The sequence below is a fragment of the Pinus tabuliformis genome, chromosome 7 (genome assembly GCF_031772625.1).
Source record: "Pinus tabuliformis cultivar Carrire ecotype Pingquan chromosome 7, CPIR1, whole genome shotgun sequence".
NCBI lineage: Eukaryota > Viridiplantae > Streptophyta > Pinopsida > Pinales > Pinaceae > Pinus > Pinus tabuliformis.
Window position 1 is genome coordinate 32,884,149 of NC_142293.1, and position 15,779 is coordinate 32,899,927.

A 15,779-nucleotide genomic window follows, 5' to 3' on the forward strand; every position below is an offset into this window, starting at 1 on the left:
TAGACCTTGTTTGGACTAGTAGGGATCGCCTCTGTCCACAGAGGGGATTTACCTCCACAACAATTTGGCGACTCCGCTGGGGAATTTTTTACCTTGTTGTTTGATTTGTAAACTTTAGACAGAGCCTGAAGCACGTCCAGATAGCCTTAGAAACGCTATTGCTCTGCATTAGTGAAGTAGATCAACACCACTTCAGTCAATCTCCTGTTTGGTTTACGAACTGAACAGCTTGGAGCTGGCTTTTGTCCTTTTTGTTCATTTCTCCTTGAGTTCGATTTTTGCTCTCTTTTCAAGGATTGGAAATTAGTTCTCTGTTTTTGGGTTTCCTGGTTCGGTCTGGGAGGTGCCTTGATTGTTTAAAGACTGATTGTCTTGGTTTGGGAGTTTTTGGCTTGATTGTGGCCATTTTTTAGCTTCATCGCAGTTTATAATAAAACAGTCGCGCTACCATCGCATAGCCTTTTCTGTGACTTCTTGATCATCGCGTTAATACACTGAACAGTCACGATGGTTCTGAAAATCGGACCATCGCGGGTAATTCATGTACTTCCGCGCTGACATCGATTTGTTTCTACGCGTGCTTTCTTATCAGCGCATTGTTGCTGTGTATCACCCGTGTTGATTCCTGTAGAATTGAATTTCTTCAATTCTGCCTCCTGAGCCTGTTGGTCTTGCTATCCCCTGCTGTTTTCACTTGGTTTATGACTTGATTTTCATTCTCTGAAGATTGAAACACTTTCTTGTGAGTCTTGTTGAGCGAATCTTTCTTTTGTGTCTTGTGACCTAGTTTTATCATTCCAATTTGGTTGGATCAGTTGTGCTTGGTTACTTGTTTGGAAAGGTTCGTTTGCTGCTTGCTTTTGGTTTGGTGAAACCTTCCTCTTTGCTTATTTTTGCTTGGTTGTTTAAGTGATTGTTATTGAACCAGTCTTCACATTGTTTCGATTTCCTCTCACTACCTGGACACGGATCACAGTTGTTTGGGGTCAAACGGTTCTTTCACATTTGCTCGTTATTATTTCTCAAAAGTTTGTTTAATGCACTTTGCCATCAACAAAAAGAAAAATCTCTTTTGCTTTGGATTAGTTAATGAGAATTAGAAACTTCTCGTTTTGATTAATGATTAGTGATCTCAAAGAAAAATTTGTGAATTTCCATTAGCTGCATTAGAGAAGCTATTTGTTGTTTTGTGATCTTTTCGTTTGTGTGAAAGCCTTCTAACTCTCTCGTAATTAGCATTCATCGAATGGAATGACATATTTTGGCATATAGTTTGCATTTAGGCATTTTTTGAGAGATTTCATACGGTAAGGCCTGAAAACCGAAACCTAATTCAAGATCAACCGTAAAATGAACTGAATGAACTTAAAAACGCATTGGAACATAACGCCCACTGTTTAGAGGTCTAGGCTAGAGACGTGCTCCAGCGTCGCTAAACCTAGTCACTTTTGTTTCACTTAAGGTTGGGTGATTCCTCCTTCCGTGACGCAACAAGTGGTCTAGCACGGACTTGAGCTCCCACGTACCGTCGAGTATATGTGGAGACCCCACTAGGTTATCATCCTTTATCCACAGGAAGCTGTGTCTGCCGCCTTACAAGCCGTAACGCACCAAACACAACATTCGAGAAGATTGACTGCCGTACGGGAAGTTCTTGGTTTTCATATGACTGCCAAGGTGTATATGCAGTTTTACAGATTTGTTTGGTAAACCTTTTTGCCTAGCTCTCCAGAGTAGTCACTTTTGATCCTTTTCAGACTCCTTAAACGAAAAGGCTCATCTGAGCATTTGTCACTTCGGGCTCATTAAACATTCGAAGGAGACTAGAGTCATCTTTTTGTCCTTTTCTTGACTCTTAAAAAATGAAAAGGTCAAGTTGTGTCCTTGCGTCTTAAAATTTATTCGGCCGCGATTAACATTACCCGGTTAGATCTTGTGTGCGTTAGTTTGAGTAGGGTCCTTTCTCGTTAGATTCCCTTAGGTTTTGTTTTGAAGTTTGTCATCCTGGCTGAATCATCGATCCTGTCTCCCATTCCAAGTGATCAAGGGTCTCCATCTTCTGTTGCTCCTGAGGTACCGGTTGTGAGTGATACTCTCCCTGTCATCCTGAGTATCCAACCGATAAACTCTCGTGCCCCAGACGACGAGGATTACGAAATTCACTGGAACCCCATTTGGGAGCCTGACGAAGATGATATTCCTTTTACCCCTCCTGGTGTTTCGACCCCAATGTCTACCTCACACATGGAGGAGACATCTCCTAGAGTGAGTGAGACACCTGTTTTGTCGAGTATCGAAACTCCTTCCCGGCTATATCTCCGGTACCCTCACGCTATAAGTCATTGAGGGATAATGCAGGTACTAGGATCCCTGCTTCCAATACCATGTGGCACCTCCGCATCACTCCCACTACAGGATCTTTTGTTTCACAAGTTCACAGTACACCCGTCACTTCAGTTCCAACGAATCCGACTATTTGTGTAGCACATTCAACTCCGGTTGTTAGTGTCGTTACGGCATCTTCAGCTGTGACTGCTGGTGCTGGTCCGCCTCACAGCCAAGTGAGTAGTGGCCAGCCAGCACATACACCCAAAGTTGTTCATCCTGCACAAAGTGCACCACCCTCTTCTGGTCCCGTTCCAGGAGGGGGGCCATATGATCAGTATATGCAAGCTGTCCAGGATCCGAACGCACAAGGTCCATTTTATTACTACGATTCTACTGGTCAGTTCCTTTATCTTTCCAGACCCTTGCCTACTCAACCTGTTGTTGAGGTCTTGGTACCATTATCCGTTGCTTGGGGCACCACCACTTACCATGGGGGCCAAGCAATGCCTGCACAGCTTCAGGGACCGCCTAACCAAGGCCAGTCGTCTTACGCGCAAACCCCCCAAGGGCAGCAATATTACGGCCAGTCTTACCCAGGGCAACCTGGGGGCCCACAAGGACAACCCTATCAGGGACAACCTTAGGCCGCTGGTGGTCCATCTTTCACTTATCTGATTTAACCTTCTAGTAATCCAGGGCAACCTGGTATCCAACAAGGTTACCCGTCTGGACAACCAGGACAACCTTACATCCAACAAGGTCAACCTGGTGTCCAGCAAGGTTATCCCTCTGGACAAGCAGGACAAACTTATATTCAACAAGGACAACCAGCAGTCCAGCAGGGGTACCCTTCTGGGCAGGGCGGTCAGCCTTACGTACAGCAGGGCCAACCCGCTACCCAGCTTAGTCATCCTTCTAGACAAGCTGGTCAACCTCAAGGTCAACCGGTCATCCAGCCCACTCAACCATCTGTTACGCAAGGGCAACCCTCGGTTACAAAAGGACAACCTAATACCTAGCAAGCTCGTCCTTTTAGGCAAACGAGTCTGTCCCAAACCCAACCAGGACAACCTTCCGGCCAGATGGTCTAAACTCAACCTATTCAAGAACATCCTTCTGGGCCCCAGACTCAAACTGGTCTTCAAATGCAAGGTGGGTTGCAATCCCAACCTTCTTACCAAGCGCAGCCTGGTTACCAGGCTCAGTATGGAGCTCAGCAACCGTATGGTTACCAGCAACCCCAGGGGCAAACTTAGTTAGCCCCTTATCAAAATTATCAACAAATGCAGGTCACCCCTTATCAGGATTATCAGCAACAGTATGTTGCTCCTGCAGCTCAAGTTGCTAATCCTTGGGGTGCTGCGGGGAAGATCTAGAGTCAACTGTCTGCTTATGGACAGAACCCCTATGGACAGAATCCCTATGGGCAAAACCCTTATGGGCCAAGCCCGTCTGGACAAAGTCCATGGGGGCAACCGCCACCTGGTTTGAACTCTGGTACTACCTCTTTTCCATGGCCACAGATGTCCTTCAATCCTCAGTTACCTTTCTTAGCGACATTGGAACTGCCAGATTGTCTAAATTGACTAATGATCCCATTCTTCATAATCCATATTGGCCACCAGTTCCAACCAAGATACCCGGTGATTTCCTGAAATTCGATGGCAAAGCTGGCGAGGACCCTCAAGCCCATGTCATGACCTATCACCTTTGGTGCTCATCAAACTCGTGGCTTGATGATTCCATCCAGCTCCGCCTCTTCCAAAGGACTCTCACTGGCTCAGCCGCTAAGTGGTATATTGAGTTGAATCGCGGATCCTTTCAAGATTTCAATTCGTTGGCAATGGCATTCCTAACTCACTTTCAGTTGCCCATTCGGTATGAGACAGGGACGCATCTCCTTACATCTCTCAAACATGACACAACCACGCATATATCCAATCATATACATGAATGGAGACGGCATCGTCGTTTGATCAAGTTCTGGGTTCCTGATCAGCTCCTAACCGATTGGTTTACAACCTCCTTTGTCCCTGTGATCGCGCGAGACATTGCTATGGGAGCTTGTGTAACTGAAGAGCAAGCTATCGCGCGTGCTCAGTACCTCGACTTAGTTTATTCTCAGTCAGGTACCTTATATGATTATTTTCCAGACGCCCGGAGACCCGGAACATCCAAAGCTCTGCCAAAGCCATCTGTTGACGGTGTTATTGGTTCTGTAAATGCATCTTCAAAGAAATCATCCGTGAACCCTGGGAAGCAAAAACCGAATGCTCCTAGCGAAAACACTCCTCAGGGTCAATCTAATTCTGGAAACACTTCCGAGGTTAATGCCATCTAGTCCACCACGGCGAATAAATCCTCAAAAGGAAAGAAGAAAGGGAAAGCCAAGAATAAATCCGAACAACCCAGACAGGACTCCCCTAAACCTCCACCCGAGGAAGGAGCCAAATGTAAACCTAAGTATCCTTGTCTTATCTGTGACGAGGATCACTATACTAAAGACTGCCCCAGGCGGTCCGAAGTTAGTCGATTGTTGAAAGGTGCTCCTGGGACTCCTGCTGTGCTTAAAGAACCTTTCCCTTCACAGCAAACTCCAATGGTGGCAGATCCATCACAACCCTCTTCTTCATTTGGCTCTCAAGTATTTATGGCTGGGACGGTCCCCGTCCACATCACTACTCGAGTAAAAGAATATTCGTCGCATGCCGGAAAGAGCCTGAGGTCTCCTCCAGTGCTCCTTCATCTAGTTCTGGTCCACTCCATATCGAGAGACCTAGCACTGAGACGCCTATCCAACCCCCTCCAAAAGGTGTCCTCCGGAAGTCTTCTTACAACTCTAATGCTCGTGCTGCCCAGCACTACAGCATCGTTGAGGACTTAGCTCAAGCTCTGTCTGCTATGACCGCCTTAGAAGTGCTCCAGAACTGCCCCTCCCAGAGGAAGTCCTTGCTATCGGCCATCGGTGGCATAGACCCAGCTGACTCGAATCTGATTTATTTTGACCTTGAGGGCCATACGCCGAGACTGCCTCACCAAATCGCTTTCCTCATACAGGTCATTATCAATACTAAAACGATTCATCATACAGTCATTGATGAAGGTGCTTCGACTTGCATCATGTCTATTGCCTGTTGGGAAGCTATTGGTTCTCCGACGCTGAGCCAGTATCCTACAACATTGGAAGCCTTTGACGGAAGAGAGTCCCGTCCTTATGGTATCCTCCAACGATTGCCCATCTCTTTGGAAGGGAAGACAGTCGAAGTGGAGGTCGAAGTTGTCGATGCTAATCTTACCTACAACCTCCTCCTCGAACGTAGCTGGACATACGCCATGTAATCCGTGGCTTCCTCTCTTTTCCGTGTCATTCATTTCCCTCATCAAGGGAAGATTGTCACTGTGGACCAGCTCTCTTTCTTTGCCTCCTCTTCCGAAGGCAATGTGCCTTTCGTGGAGCATACCTCCAAATCATGTGAGAGTGTGGGAGCCAGACTATTTAAAGATCACGCCCTGATGGGTGTCTTTTCCCTCCCACCTCCTAATCTCGCTCCTATTAACATGATCTCCGTGCGCTCTGATCTGTGGGGCCTTCCTCCCACTAATCAGATAGAATCTTGGGGCGATATGATGCTGTTGAGTCCTGCCGAGCTCAACTACGTTGAAATCGTTGCTGCATTGGCTCCCCCTCCCGAACCTGCTCCTTCGAGCAACATTCCCGACTCGTATGTTCATTCCCCTTGGCTTGGAGATGACGCTACTTCGGATCCATTAAAGGAAATATTTCCTTCCGATGAAGCCATTATAGAGACCATGTCTCTCGAGGAACCTCCCTGGTCTGATCATCACCACCGTTACTCGTTTCTCCCTGCCCATCAGGAAATGATCACCTGTCTTGAACGGTTTGCTTCTTGTATCCCATTTCAGCCCCTTCAAACACCTATTCAAGTTTATCAAGTGTCCTCTGAAGGCAATATGGGAAACATCACGCAGACCCAACCCATCGACATCTCTGCGAAATCAGGGATTGTCGAGCATATTCACATTGAAGTCACTTGTACTCCGGAGGAAATTCAGCTCTACAGCGATCTTTTTCGCGAATTTCGTGATGTCTTCGCTTGGTCCTATGAAGAAATGCCCGGCATTGACCCTAGCATAGTGGTGCATGAGATACCTACGTATCTGGGTGCTAAGCCTGTTCATCAACGTCTACGCCCTGTGCACCCCCGAAAAGCTGCAGCCATTAAAGCAGAAGTTGAAAAGCTTCTCAAGGCTGGTTTCATTTACCCCATTCCACTTACAGATTGGGTTTCTAATATTGTCCCTATGAACAAAAAGCAGGGTACCATTCAAGTCTTTGTTGATTACTGTGACATCAACCACGCCTGTCCTAAGGATAACTTCCCCACACCCTTCATCGATCAGCTTATTGATGAGTGTGCAGGAAGCGAAATCTATTCATTTATGGACGGTTTTTATGGGTATAACCAGATCAATATTGCGCCCGCTGATCAGCATAAGACTGCTTTTATCTATCCTTGGGGCACTTTTGCTTACAAGAAGCTCCCTTTCGGTTTGAAGAATGCTGGTGCTACCTTCCAACGTGCAATGTCCTATGCTTTTCATGACATCCGTCACATTGTACAACTGTATCTGGATGATCTTCCAGCTCATTCAGTCAAACGCCAGGACCATCCTTCCCATCTTCGTGAAATCTTTCTCCGCTGTCGACACTACCGCATCAAGCTCAATCCTCATAAATGTGTCTTCTGCGTTGAATCAGGCCGACTACTCAGGTTTATCGTCTCCCGAGAGGGCATCCGTCTGGATCCCCTCAAAGTCGAAGCTATTCTGAATCTTCCTCCCCCTGCTTCTTTGCAGCAGTTGCAGAGCTTGCAGGGCAAAGCAAATTTCCTAAGACGATTCGTTCCGAACTATGCTGAGGTGGCTAAAGGCTTTACACGGTTATTGAAGCGAGATACTCCCTTTCATTGGGATGCTATCGCTCAGGAGTCTTTCGAGCATCTCAAGGGCCTCCTTGTTTCTGCTCCATTATTGCGACCTCCGAATTACCATCGCGATTATACTCTGTATCTGGCCGCCAACGATACCACTATCGGCATGGTTCTCGTGCAAGACGACGATGATGACACTAAGCATGTCATATATTACCTCAGCCGCAACCTCTTAGACACGAAGACTCGATACGCTTACGTCGAGAAGTTGGCATTGGCCGCTGTTTGTGCCGTCCAATGTTTCCGGCATTATATCTTGTTGCGCACCACGACCGTGATTTCGGATTGCAACTCGATGACGTACATTTTGTCACATCAGTTGCTGGGAGGTAAATACTCAATGTGGATCGTCATCCTCCAAGAGTTTGACTTGGAATTCACTACTGCCAAGTCTAAGAAGTCCCTGGTCTTTGCTGAGTTACTTTGCTCTTTGCCATCTCCTTCTGCACCCTCTCACTCAGAGGATCATATCCCGGACGAAACCCTTTTTCTGATCAGCACCATCAATCCCTGGTACGGGGATATTATTGTATATTTACAGACGTCCTCTTTCCGTCCCGCCATATCCAAGGATGCTCGGCGACGGATCCGTCATCAGTCTCAACCCTACCGTATTATCGGGGACACCCTGTACCGTCTCGGCGTTGACTCCATCCTCCGCCGATGTCTAACTCTCGAGGAAGCTGAGAAAGTCCTGAATGACTGCCACTCTAGTGCCTGTGGTGGTCACATGTCCGGATATGCCACAGCTCAAAATATCCTCCGCGCCGGTTATTTCTAGCCCTCCATTTTTAAGGATTGCATCCTTGCCGTCCGTTCGTGTCATGCATGCCAGATATACCAGTGGAAAATGCATGCGCCACCAGCTCCGCTGCACCCTGTTGTCACCGTTGGCCCTTTTGCAAAATGGGGCATTGATTATATGACCTGTAAGCCTTGCTCGGCCGAGGGGCATGGATTTATTATCGTTGTCGTCGATTACTTTACAAAATGGGCCAAGGTGATGCCCACATTAACTGAAGACGGTCACACAGCGGCGCAGTTTTTGTTCAACCATGTTATTACGCGGTTTGGAGTTCCTCAAGCCATCGTCACAGATCACGGGAAGCATTTCCGTAATCACATGATGACCGAACTGACAACCCAACTAGGCTTACGACATGATAGTTCAACCCCGTACTATCCTCAGTCCAATGGCCAGGTTGAAGCCGTTAACAAGATTTTGGTTACGATGCTTCAACGTACTATTGACATGCATAAGTCTAATTGGCATCTGATGTTGTTTCCCGCCTTGTGGGCCTACCGAACCTCTGTGAAGGATGCCACCGGTTTCACTCCATTTCAACTAGTTTATGGACTGGAGGCTACCCTTCCTATAGAATGCCAAATCCCTTTGTTAAAAATAGCCATCGAGTTGCTTCCCAACACTACTCCAGTAGAGGAACGGCTTCTTTACCTAGAATGGCTGGACGAGACCCGTTGCCTAGCCTCTCTAGCTATCGAAGCACAAAAGAAGAGAGTTAAAACTCACTTCGACCATACCATCCATCCTCGTTCCTTTGTTGAGGGAGATCTGTTCCTCCTATACGACCAAGCAAATGACAAGCTGGGGGCAGGCAAACTCGAGCCCATGTGGCTAGGCCCTTATATTGTAAAGAAAGTTTTGCAGAAAGGGGCATATGAGCTAGTTGACTACGAAGGTAATCCTCTTGATAAGCCCTGCAATGGGCTGTACTTGAAAAAGTACTATGCATGATTCCATGCACTTCGATTTATACATGCGTGTGTTTTAGCAAGTGTGTTGTGTGTGAGTGTTTTCATGTTTTTGGCTTGGTGTGAAGGCGTGATTGCCCCTTATTGTGTTTTTTCTTCTTGTGCAGATGTCAGGTGCACCTTATGTTGGTTTCGCTGATGGTGCTTGCCGCAGCACTCGCAATTTGTCCTCTGTGGCGTGGGTGATCTACGATCCTCACGGTGAGTTGATAGATCTTCAAGGTGTGTTTTTAGGCTGTACTACAAATAATGTCGCTGAATATAGTGCTGTGATTGAATTATTAGCCGAGGCAATTAATCTCAATATTTTTACATTGGTTGTTAACCTGGACTCTCGACTTGTCGTCCATTAGCTCAATGGGCGTTATTCTGTCAGAGACCATCACATTTTAAGGTTATATTTACGTGTTAAATTGTTGGAAAGGAATTTTGATTTTATCACATATCAGCATATTCCACGACGATTAAACACATTATCTGATGCATTGGCTAATCATGTATTAGATAGACATTTGCATAATTTATAATCAAAACATCATACAAGCAAGCACATAAAAGCACAATAATAAACCATAGGAATATGTATATATATATATATCGTGTGGCGCACTAAGGTGCTCAAAAATAAGTGTACATGTTTAGATAAGGCCTGTGTTCTCGATACATCTGAGACACATGTCTCTCAAAAAAACCACCAGTAGGAAATAAAGACCTAGATATCTACTGTGGTGGGTTGTGCTCCCTATAATCCGCAGCCGCTCGTGCCACCCGCCTCAAAAGGCGGTGCATCCTAGGTTCTACTCCCACTGTATGGATCTGAGATGCTATGGGGACCTCCTCTATCCCCTGGTAATCTGGAATCCCTGACAGCAAGCCCTCGAGGTTCCGTATCACGGTCTCCATCGTATCGTCTCCCGGAGGAGCCAGGGCCAGAGCTCCAATACCTTGTGCATCCCTCCGCACCTCTGGGGCCAGGCCAAGGGGTCTCATCGGTCCTACATCTGCATACCATAGCATTCATCGTTAAGACATGTACATGAAAAAATCAAAAACATCACAAAAATAAAAAATTCAAAAAATGAGATCAAGTGTCTTACCACCATCATCCCACTGCTTTCTAGCAGGCAACGGCATGTCTGGGTCTCCACGGAAGTCTAGGCCAGCATATGGCCAGTCCTCCACAAAAATAGTCTGCCTCTCCAACCACTCTCGGAAGTATACTCCCCATGCCACTGGTCGACCGCCACCTCCTCGTGGCATGATGTGGCCCCATCGTCTCTAGGTGGGTCCATGACCATATCCTACAGCTGCAATGCCGGTACCCGCTCCAGCATGAGCGGGACTAAAATCGACCCGTAGCCAAACTACTTCGACTCACCACGACGGCAGTTGGTCAGCTGTCTCTTCATACTTGTCGTTACTGCCGCTGCCTAGTTGAATATGGTAGGATTCAAGCATTCGAGAGCCAATAGAAGATGGGCCTTCGAGGCATCGTGATTGACCAAGGAGCCCGCTGCCCGAGTCACCATGAAGAGTATAGTCCGAAGGATGATGTCCTTCACCGTAGGAATTGCTACCTTCCCGCTCCACGTCTTGCGTGCCCGTGGGCACACCTGGGCCATCAGCATGTCTAGAGTATCACCACCAGGTCGCTGCCCCTCCAAAATAGGCATCTCACCTCGACGTGATAACCCAGTCAAAAAATAGATATCTGTGTATTCAAACTCAATGTCTTGGCCTCGGATCACAAACTTCCCATCAGTGGGATTCCAGGCTCTGATCAAGAATTCAAGAAGGTCAGGCTGTGCTCGCAGGAGCGGAGTTAGGAAGAATTTGAACAACCCGCACGCCCACAACGCATTTCGGCACCCAGCATCAGCAAATGCCGCTATGTCCTCATTATCATGAGCTCGCTCCTGCCAAACGAACGCCATTTTATCTTGCATGATCAAAAAAATTCATTAGGGCCCTGTCCATAAAGTTTCATACATTAAATTTGTCAAAAAACTTGTTGCGTGGCGTCAGCGCGACTATTTTTAAAACAGTTGTGCTGATCATGGCGCCCTTTGATATTTTTTCTGGGTCAGCGCGGAAGTACATCACTCTTCCACGCTGATCCGGGAGTGGCCTGTGGAAGTTTTTTTCGATCAGCGTGGACCCGATAGGGAAATCCGTGCTGACCGAGAGCGGAATGAGTTTCAAAAAATCCGCCCAAACCGCCACTTCCCACAGTTAAAATGCAACAAAAAAACTTCAAAATGGAGCGTAAAGGAAGATGAACCTACCTGGAACAGACTGTAGGATGGTTGATGTGTGTACGAGGTGGAATTTGGCTCGTCAACCTCATAGCTCCAAGTCGTTCTCCAAAGCTCCAAATGGTAACAATGGTAAAAAAATTTGTTTACCCCCCTATTTATGGTAAATTTTGAAAATTAAATATTATTTTTCATAAATGTGGGTTTTTTATGATGGTTTTTACCATATGCTTGGTTCCAATATAGTTTTACTATGTTTTTATGCATGTTGTCCATATTATTTCGAACAGGTTTACGCGTGCGGTGTTCTTTGTGCAGATTCTCATGCTGGTGGAATTACGACAGTTCTATACACACTTGGTCCCGAAACGTTGTCTTTAAGCTCTTTTTCGAAGTGAAATAAGAAAAGATAGCCGAGTCTCCCTCTCGACTCATTAAGCAAGCAAGACGCGGTCGCTTTTAAGCTCTTTTTTCGACCGTTTAAAACTTAAAAAGATCACCGGGTTTTTGTCATTTCGAACTCGTTATTGGCTACAAAACGACGTGCTTCTGCCGCTTTTCTACTTTTTCAGGTCGAAGTCACTACTTATGAAAAGTACTCCTCGATCATACTGGTCGGGTGGTTCTTTCGAGCATCATTTTATACTTTTTCGGGCTCGAGAGACACAACTTTACGAAAAAGGACCCCCCTGGAGTTCACTTTTCTGCTGTCTTTTCAGACTCTCTAAACAGGAAATGACGCCGAGTTCTTTCTTTGTCAGACTCGTTAAAACTTAATGACATCGGATTCTGTCGAAACGACGCCTTCCAAGCATATGCTATCCCCGTCAAGCTTGTCATAAAAAAATAATCGGGGTACTCACCAGAAATGGTGGGGAAAATGGAATCATAATCATTGTCGTGTCGGCAGTATGTCGCTCTTGAACATGGCACTTGTCTGCATTCGTGTCTGGGTGGGAACCTCTCATCTTGTTTTTACACTGGCCTCCATGGGTTTGGGTTATCCTATTTGACATCTCATCTTCTCATTGCCTTGTCGCCATGACCCTTGATCATTTAATGTCAAATACTGCCAAGTCCATTGTCGTGCCGCTGATATGTTCAGGAGAAGTTGACCTCTGCAAGAATACTCAACCTCCCTCTGATACCTCACGCAAAATATCTTATCCTTCTTTGTCTCGTGTCGATGATGTGGAAAAAATTATGGCCCACCTTCGATCAAGGTCACTTCCTGTCGACTTCAGCTCATTATCCAGGAAGTTGACCTAGAGACTCCCTTCAGGTGCCTTGGAGCTTGCATGCCTCAATGGCAAGTTCTTCGTGTTCGACGCGAGGTTTTCATCATTGGCCTCCGATCGAATGATTTTGCGGGTGCTCGACACCAGCTCATTGATTCACATGCCGTAGATTGTACCTATAGTACCTTGAGGACCATTGTCATTATTTGTGGTACCTCTCGCATCTGTTAACAGTTTTCATCATTGACTGGTAATCAGACGATGTTCTTGCATGTTCGACTTCAACTCCCATATTCACATGCTTGAACTTGTACTTTGTTTGGGTCGAGATGGAGCGCAAGACCCTGGATTTTGTCTCTTGAGGTCCAGGTTGCAATTTTGTGGATTATCATGATCATTACATGACTCATTGATGGATGGCTATGCCCATACCTGAGTCTTCATGGATGGCTTCGACCATACCTTTATTATCATCATGGTCTCATTAGCTGGGTGGCTGCGTCCATACCACAGACCTCCTTCGTATGTTTTTTGGATGGTTGCGCCCATGCCTAGACTACATGTAATTGATTATCAGAGATATCAGTTGTACATCCGTGCAGGTTTTTCTTGGTGGTATTCCAGTTCAGTCAGTTTCATAAAGCATTTCACCCCTCCCACTCTCTCGGGCTTCATGCTTTAGGGAGCATCTGTTACACAGTAATTTGTCACTGTCTTCCTACCAGTCTTCCTACTGTGTCATGAGTCCAAATCATCCATGCTCATGCTCTCTAATGTTGCCAAATGACCCACTTTGCCAAAGTTTTGCTATCATCGCGACTGTTGTAAAAATAAACGCGCTAATGAATGCTCCAAAACAGACCAAATGCGCTGCCAGCACGGAAGTACACGTGATTCCCGCGCTAGTCAAATTTCATGAGACAGCGCGTCTGTTATTTATATCTGATCGTGTTGATATGACTTTCTTTGTTATTCAGCAGCGATGTCAACGCTCCAGTGCAGTTATTCACCCACGATGATCCAGTATGGGCGAGTTTGTTCTAATAGCCGGCCTTCTAGATGACTCCAGACCTAGTTGTTGGCCTTGTAAATGTCACCCTCCCTTCTCTGGCATCTCTGTTTCGTCATTTGAGCCACCTTCCTTGGGGATAAGCTCATCCTCCCACCATTCATGGAGACTCCTTCTCCTATTTAAGCCTCCACCATTGCCATGAGCTGCTAGTTTGGAATTCATAGTGCTTGGAGTGTTGCTGCTAGTGTGTGAGCTTGATAGGTAGCTGGTGTGACAAGTGTGGGATTGCTAGAGAGCTTAAGGAAGGTTGTGAAGTGTTTCTTTCTTGTGTAAACTTGTGTGAGAGAGAGATTTTTCCTTGGGAGATCTACCTTCAAGGGTGAATGCTTGAGAGACTTGCTGGCTGGACCCTCTTGAGAAGGATTTGACGTCAGAACTATGGTTGTATTCTTCTTTGTTTATTAATAATAGACGACTATCATTATGGTTCCACTCTTATTGTCTTTATGATGGTATTTGAGTTATATCCTTTCTGACTGATATATAGTTACATCTACTGGATTTTATGCTTGTGTTTGTATCGTTCTTTGCATGTGCAGGTGTCCGTGCACGAGGATTGTGAGGATTGTGACCAGCCGAGGCAAAGGAACGGGAGCATCAACTCTTCTACAAGTACTAGCGTTGGAATCCAGGTAGGCCTTCATCATTGGTCTTTTATTTGTAATTAGGAACCTGCGTGTTAGTGTTGTTTGATTGTTGCTAGACCTTGTTTGGACTAGTAGGGATCGCCTCTGTCTGCAGAGGGGATTTACCTCCACAACACCTAGGATTTATTGAATACATGCAGTAGGCCCTGAAAACTGAAACATAATCCAAGATCAACTCTAAAATGAACTGAATAAATCTAACAACGCATTGGAACATAATGCACACATTTAGAGGTCTAGGCTAGAGACGTGCTCTGGCGTCGTTAAACCTGGTCACTTTTGTTTCAACACAAGGTTGGGTGATTCCTCCTTCTGTGACTCAATAGTGGTCTAGCACGGAATTGTGCTCCCATGTAACATTGAGTATATGTTGGGAGACCCCACTAGGTTATCATCCTTTATCCTTAGGAAGCCATGTTTGCCGCCTTACAAATCGTAATGCACCGAACACAGCATTTGGGAAGATTGACTGCCGTACGGAAAGTCCTTGGTTTTCATATGACTGCCAAGGTGTATATGCAGTTTTACGGGTTGTTTGGTAAACCTTTTGCCTAGTTCTCCAGAGTAGTCACTTTCATTCCCTTTCGGACTCCCTAAAAGAAAAATACCATCTGAGCACTTGTCCTTTCAGGCTCATTAAACCTCGAAAGAGATAGAGTCACCTTTTCGTCCTTTTCTCGACTCTTGAAACATGAAAAGGTCAAGTTTTGTTCCCGTGTCATAAAATTTACTGCCCATGAAATATTCCTGGTAAAATTTTGCGTTCTTAGTTGTGATAAGAGTTTTTTCAGGCTCATTCTCGATGGCAACATTCCCTGAGTCTACCGGCCAAGGTTTTCCCCCAAATGGAAATCCTAGTCCATTTCCTTCTTTTGGAAATGTTGTTGCTCCGTATGTGGCAACACTGTCCTTGCCTGGGTTAACCATCGGTTTGCCCATATGGTTGTTTTCAACCTCGGTGATCCTGAGCGTCATGACTCCTGTTCCACCGTCTCCTTCGCTGAACCACGACATGTTGATTCCAAGGTTGAGCCTACGCCTTCTTCCCCTATTTCTTCCTCTTCCTCTCCTCCTTCACCTGGTGAAAGTTTCACATCTAATAACTAAGAGACTAAGAAGAAGAAGAAGAAGAAGAAGTCCAACAAATGCAAGGCCACATGTGCAGTTATTGCTCCGAGTACATCTCAGGTCGAACCACCTTTTGCTTCTCCGTGGAAGGTTAAGTTTCCTTGTAAATTGTGCAAGGGTGACCATCTTCTTCGTGATTGTCCTGGCGTTCCTAGGATCCTCGAAGCATGGTCTCATGATCCGGCTCATCCCTCATCATCCTCTGAAGCTCATGGCGATGCTACCCTATCAACTGGAAACGGTAAGAAGAAAGGGAAGATTCGATTCCCCTGTAGGCTATGTGAAGGCAACCATCCCCTTCACCTTTGTCCGCTCATGGATAAAGC